The following is a 7,231-nucleotide window of genomic DNA, read 5'->3' as shown; positions in this document are numbered from 1 at the left end:
ATAATCAGGTCAGGATAATCAGACTCATCATTTTCCTATTATTACATTCCAATTATAAACAAATTAGTCAATAACTATTATATAATACATTCTTCCTTCCATAATAAATGGTCAATTTATATATAATTCCCTCCCCCCAAGTATACATAGTTGTTACTGAAGGTTTTTTATCTCAGTGAGGCAGGGGACTGCCCAGAGAGAGGCTAGCAGTTCAGTTAGAGCCAGTGCTTGACTAACTTGCCTCTAGCCCCTTTAGTGAAAACTATCTATATGAAATCATTCAAATTAACTTTACCTCATCTTCATCACACTCCGTAAAAGTATTTTAAAAGTTTAATTCATTTTCCACTTCATTTCTAAATTATAAATATATGTTATGTAATAGGACTAATAAAACCGCCAAATAAATACATACTCTATTTCTGACATAGACCCATAGTCTTCTACGTGATTTTTGCTGATGCTACTTTGAGTAGCTAAGCTATTGGTTTTATTCGCCCTGATTTGAAAATATTTATAATCATGATAGGAGATCTATTTATAAAAACTTACAGATCACCAATTTCTTCATTTTCATTAATTACAGTAAGGCCTGTCTTTCTATAAATAAATGTAAATTAAAATTTTCATATCGGAATTAGGATTTAAAAAACTTGCATTGGTGAAATCGCGTCAAAAAGTTTCTTTCGTTTTACAGACGGACTTTTATTTTGACTAAAAGGAGTTGAAACTGAAGGCTTTTTCCTTAATTTACTTTTAGGAGTGAGGGACTTTGGTGAAAATTGGTTAATAACCTCACGCAGCCGCTCAGGCGTATCACAGTCTGATTCTACAGCCAAACCATATGTAATATGGCTAACTAAGCTGACAAATGATCTTAAAGTTATAGGCATATCTTGATAAAAGGATTATAATTAATTATTCTTCATACCAGGCTTTACTGTTGGCTCCCTAACATACGTGTGAATCTGAAAATCAGTTTGAGTTGAAATACTTCTAGTGAATATTTCAGTTTGAGATGAAACTGATGGTGGCATTTGTTTTCTAGTATTAGATTGCTTTAAGCTGAAAATGTGTTATTGAACATGACCATTTGGGTAGGATTACAGAAAGACTGACAAAACTCATTTCTTACAATATTCCAAGTAACATTTCGGCAAAAGCTTCATTTGTTACACCAATTTTGGTTCTTTCCAATTGCCAAAGCTCGAACACTGAGGCAATATTTATTTTTTTGACCTGTGGTGGTTTACTACTAGGAAGCGGTTTCGCTTTGCCTTTATACAAAATTTAATTTTTATATCAAGCATGCCTTGGACATATTTACGAGTTAATTTAGAAGAAATATATATAAAATTACCTGTAGACATCTTCTTTTATCTTCATTTATTCTCAAACGTTGAAAAAACTCGAAATGCCGCCTCATTCACAAAGAGCTTCGAAAACCTCGCGACTGACTTAATCCGCCTATCCGCGTCTCCCTCCCGGACCGGTCTTATGAGAAAAATACGGCAAAAAGAGAAAGCCAACCACTTATCCGAGATTTTTGGACTTACAACTAACCGAGTTTTTTCCCCAGAAATCGTTTGGCTGTTGTGAGTCCTGAGCTTACTATAATAGAGAGTCTTAGCAATGAATAGCCAATAGTAGTTTAGGACCAGTCAACTCCACCCCTTGACTGTGGTGACATCTAGTGGCCCGTATTTAAACTAGACCCCAGCCGAGACTTGCTTTAATGGTATAATAGACAGCTCTACCGTATGCGTGCAATATCTGTAGCTTCGTGTTGTTATCAACATCAGCTTCGACACAATCATTAAAGTTGAAATAAGATGATAGGCAATTAAAATCATTTGCTATTGAATTATGCCAATCAATTACGGTTTTCGTGTTCTTCTCAACATTCTTTTTAAGTTTACCTCGACTTATATTTTGATAAATATTTAAAAAGTCATTGCACAATCTTTTCACGAGTCCCGTTACTCCAAAGTTTGGTCGTTCTTCCGCTGCTGAAGGATAATTATTTGTAAATCTTAAATGGAACTCTCTTTGAAATTCATTTCAAAAGTTTTTATCAAAATTGCGGTCGCTTAATTCTAATAACATTTTATGAACAACCTCGACTAGCTCAAATTGTTCCATCTAGCCCGTAATCAGAAAAATATCACAGTTAACGCCACAATTCCACTAAACTATAAGCCTTTGCATTAGTGAGTCTGGCAGACTACGTACAATAACACTAAAAGCAGTGCCGGAACTGTACATGGGTCTTCTTGAACTATTTTTTAGAAGGCAAAAAGAAGGGCCCGGATTTAATTCTCATATTTCCCAAGCTTGGGTGGACGGTGGAAAAATGGATCCTAACGAGATTGAAGTTAAAAAGTCTTCTTTAAGGCATATTAAGACTGATCGCCTTTACAATAGACTTGGAGGTGGTACTTTAGGAGAAATGTGGAAACTGAACTAAAACAATATGCAAAAGCAAAAACAAAGAGACGAAGCTCATTTGTTATACAGAAACACCGAGCTCCTACCAAAAGATGACACCTGCGTTAGTTATGCTGAACAGCGGGAGCATGTTTTTACCAGCTACAGTTTTAATTCCATATGAATCTGAAATTAGCAGAATTGTCGTCGCAGAATACAAGAAGTGGATGCTCAGCAATAGTCCCTCAAGAAGCATTTGTAAGTAATTTATTGAGAATTAATGTTAGAATATTGACCTATTATATTAATATCTGCCCTAATTAATTGTATTGAAAATAATGGCCCGTGTCACTAGTGCTGAGCGATTGAAACAAATGTTCCATTAAATGGTAATAACTATCCCGGCTGTTATGCAACAAGGTTTTAAACACAAAGATTTAGAAAACCCATTTAGCAACGAAAAATTGGTCATGCTAAAATTGCAGATATGGTCAGGGGGCAAATCAGTAGACGAAATGAAATAAGAGGCAAGAGAAGTAAAGGTGGCCAAACGTTACGCTGCAAGCTAAGAAAACCTAAATAAGAGTATAAAAATTGAGGGAAAAAAGTTGAAAAAACCAAAATAATACCTCTCCGAGTCAAGAGGTCTACTACTACAAACTTATTTACCTAGATATGGAATTATTTCTCTTTTTTTGAAATAAAAATTTACAAATTATTGAAGCAGTATTCCAAGCATTGCGAATATAAAGTAGAGCAGACGACATTTTACATCAAATAAGGATAAATCTTGGACACATGGAAATCAGTAAATGGGGAAAAGAACAGGAAATGAAGTGTATAGATTTTGGAGAGATATAACCTTTATGTGTTCGAAAAGGCCCAATTGCCTACGCATCAACTGTTAACCCTATATTCTTATAGCTACATTCACAACTGGTTAGCAGTATAAACACTACTGTCTCGTTTCACCTCAACGATTTTCTTAGTTTGCCAACGTGAGTGTTAACGTTAAATATCACCAAACCTGACTTGACGTTAGACGCACTGAGAGTCAATACGCACCACAATAAGAATGAAAACTTCTAAGCTATAACCCGATAACGATTAGTCCTTTCACTGATCTAATTGCCACCATGATGCATTAATCTATTATTAAATCTAAACCTGATTATTTAAACGTGTAATTAACTTTCGGCTCACTCTGAACCGTTAATGTTCCTTCACTACAGACACGAAATTAAAAACCAACAGTTTAGTTCACCTCAAGTCTTAATTATTTACTCTTTGGTTCACTAAGCCTATTGCTGATAATACTTGATTTACCCGATTGAGTCCAGGCCTAAGCTTCCTTCTTGAAATCTTTATAGCAAGGATCATTCTATATACAGATGTAGTATAGCTTAAGAAATACACAAACAGCAATTTCAAATAATAATATTAAAAAATATCCTTGGAATATCAAAATGAAACATAGCTTTAAAGCTAGAAAAGTACTAAATGCTTCGTAGTCACGAAAAATATTTCCACATATTCACTTTATATTATGGAAAAAGTGAGTATTAAGGTTCTGTAGGATTTCTTTACACATCAAAGCAAAGCGAACTGCTAACGCAGCGCGCTAGTGTAACAACGGACGGACACACACAGACAAAAACATAGACTGCTTTTTAACTCTTTCCGTATTAATTTTGAATTGAGAAACAAGATTATCTTAAATATTAAAATAAATAGGGTACAAATACTGTATAAGTACCCTGGTAATAGTAAAACAGTCAACGTGGTCGTCCCTTAGCAAAAACGTTGAACTGACCGGTCCCAGGTGCCTAGAAAGGCTTAAAAAAGTGTATGACAAACATATTTCGACCTGACTCCATCCCATGATGAGACTTTGCATGAGACTTTATACAGTGTATAATAATAAATGTGTTTATTTCCAAATCAAGTTGGCAATATGGATCGCCAATTTACTTTTTCCGAAAATACAACGGCAAGAGTTCAACTCTTCTATGGGGATGAAGCTATTCCCGCAAGAGGGCGCGCAAGAGGCCGCCGAGGTGCATTAAGGGCCATAGGGCGACCCGCCCGAAGCCGTGGGGCGGCGATCGGTTGACCAGGGAGACGACCTGGAAGGCCCCAAGGCCCTGGGGCGATCGCTCGACCTGGTTGTGAAAATATGAGCGTTAGGTGTAGAAGTAGCTGATGGAAAATTGTTTGAGCATTATCCCATGGAAACCAACACATATATAGAAGTTTCCTTTTAAAATGAATGATTACAAAACTTTGCCCAGGAAATGACGATACTGACTTGGTTTCAATTTACCAATCACGTAAAAAAACCGTCGCAACGCTAAAAGTTCTTATTCAGAGAGCTTGAACTCTGTATATAGCAATGATTGTCACGGTCTTATTCGAAAAAAAGGAAGAAATATGAATCGTGCTATATACACAGTCGAAGTTTAAGGGTTATGAGGCTACGTTTCCGAGTTTATCTTAAAGGACCACCGACAACAGAATCAAAATTTTCTTGTTTTCTGTACAGGGTGATAGATTTTATATCAAATATTATTCCTCTTAAAGGATTTAATTATTAAAAATTTATTTAAAATGTTATTACAAAAAGTTCAAATTGTATAGGATAGCCGCTCAGATTTTAAAGATTCTAGGTTTAACTCCCGTGCAGCGCCTCTCTAGGGAATTTAGTGTAACTATCGACGCCAGCTGATCGTAACTTCCGCTCATTTCTAAGAGATAGACCGTAGCTCCCACGAGTGCGCGTCGGGTCTAGCCAAGGCTTACAGGAAATTTTTCGGATTATGTTAGTTTACTATAATTATGGCTGAGTGTCCAGATCCCGCAAACGTAAGCTATTTAGAGGAATCGTCGAGCAATGACAGTAATTCAGATAGCTCAGAAGATGACCAACAGGAGTATAATGATGACATAATTAGGCCAAGAAGGGTTGTGAATGTGATGCCATATAGGTTTGAACCTATTGAAAGTAGCAGTTCAGAGTCTGATACTGAACTATCAGGGACAGAAAGTTCTGATTTAGATGACAATGCGCATAATGTAGGACCTAGGCAAGGGAACACAGATTGGTATGTTTTATTCAACAATTTGAAACCAAAAATAAGCTTCACTAAAGCGATATTTTTCTTTCCAAAATCTAAAAGGTGTCAGTGTTTTTGTTGCGTTCCAATGTTAAGCGAACATGAAAGCATCTGTTGTTTTGAAAATCCGAAGGTAGTGGAGCTTAAGAGTGATGCTAGAAACTGTGTAACCGGAGAAGATTTCTTTGTTCAAGGATGTTTCAATGTTCACGCCTTGTATTATGCGTTCCACCGATATAGCAGGCGTCAGAGAAATCCCGAAGATGATATACACCAGTATGGTTTCAAATGCTTTTTCCTTTTAACTTTTATCATTCATATTGTTTATTTCTGCTATAGACAGTACCGCTACTGTGCATACCGCGCTTTTACAGCACGCGTTTATGGGCAGTTGGGTAAAAATGTCAGGAGACCATTGCCAAGTTGCGCTGTATCAAAAATTAAAGAAACCTTCCCATCTGAAGAATATTCAGGATTCAAATATCCACGCCGATGAAAGAAATGCATTATAACTTTTTTAACTTTCCTGTTATTTTAATTTTAAGGGAATTTCAATATTTTTGCGCTAGTTTACCAAATGAAACTTTTTTGTGATAGTTGGCCAAATAATTAACAGAAATACTGTTAATGATAAAATAGTATTAGTATGATAATTACGGCTTAAAATAAGAATTATTCCTGTTATAATAATTTTTTATTTTAAGGGAATTGCAATATTTTTGCGCTAGTTTACCAAATGAAACTTTTTTGTGATACTTGGCCAAAAAATTAACATAAAAACTGTTAATGATAAAATAGTATTAATATGATAATTACAACTTAAAATGAGAATTACTACTGTTGTAATAATTTTTAATTTGAATAGAATTGTAATATTTCAGTCTGTGATTATTATATTATATAAATCACAATATTTAAGATTTATTAAATTTGTGATAATCATACTATGTGAGTGGTATTACTATTTTTATATATATAAATGAAATTAAATAATTTTTCATATCAAAAACTCATACATTTAGTTTCTTTTCACGTACCTAGACTGAAAATCTTTAATTGCGTCTTCCATTTTTGGTCGTTTGTAGGAAGACGGGAGGCTTGGAAGGGGCGTAAAAGTGGTTGTTTTACCTTCTTCGTAACTTGAAATAGTTTTTAATACATCGAATAGTTCCGTCATCAGTTTTTCAAAATATTCATATGAGCTTTCTACTTTAATTTTCTTTAAACTATGTTCGCCAGCTTTCACTTTGGGATAGACCAGTTTGTAACGTAAAGTTCCTTCTTCAGTTGTAGCTTGCTTTTTGTTACTGTTTTCGTTGAAGTGCAAGGCAGCTATTATTAGTCGAGCATTCATTCCACGTAAAGAATAGTGCGTTGACTTGGGAGCAAAGTGGTTTATTACGCTATGAAAAACTTCCGCGCTGGAAGTCTGTTCGTAAGGTGAAAGCTGCTTAATGTCCCGCATGAGCCTAAATGACATTTTTTCCAATTCTAAATACGCATCACTTTCTCTTATCAACCATTTTCGACTTGGTCCTTCAAGTTCTCCATGTTCACAACAACCAAATGGCCCGTCGTGTCCCTCATGAATGTCGAGAATGTGATTTAACATGGATAGCCATTTTGCCACCATTAACTCTGGATGACCATCACTTGTCGAAGCTAGCCAGTAGATGTGGTTAGAAATACTA

General features: G+C 35.4%; 1 long non-coding RNA gene across 1 annotated transcript; it reads right to left on the bottom strand.

The window, feature by feature from the left end:
• Positions 1 to 3: 3 nt before the first annotated feature.
• LOC149623867 (uncharacterized) lies at positions 4 to 1,297 on the bottom strand. Its single transcript, XR_016374642.1, has 3 exons — positions 416 to 1,297; positions 296 to 356; positions 4 to 35 (listed from the first exon to the last, which is right to left on the bottom strand). It is a non-coding gene; the product is annotated as an uncharacterized LOC149623867 (long non-coding RNA).
• Positions 1,298 to 7,231: the final 5,934 nt, after the last annotated feature.

The sequence above is a fragment of the Phalangium opilio genome, unplaced genomic scaffold (genome assembly GCF_054372755.1).
Source record: "Phalangium opilio isolate 3A_F unplaced genomic scaffold, DU_Popi_V2 ptg000106l_1, whole genome shotgun sequence".
Lineage (NCBI taxonomy): Eukaryota > Metazoa > Arthropoda > Arachnida > Opiliones > Phalangiidae > Phalangium > Phalangium opilio.
Note: the sequence above shows the minus strand (reverse complement) of the source record. Positions and strands in the feature narration are given on the sequence as shown.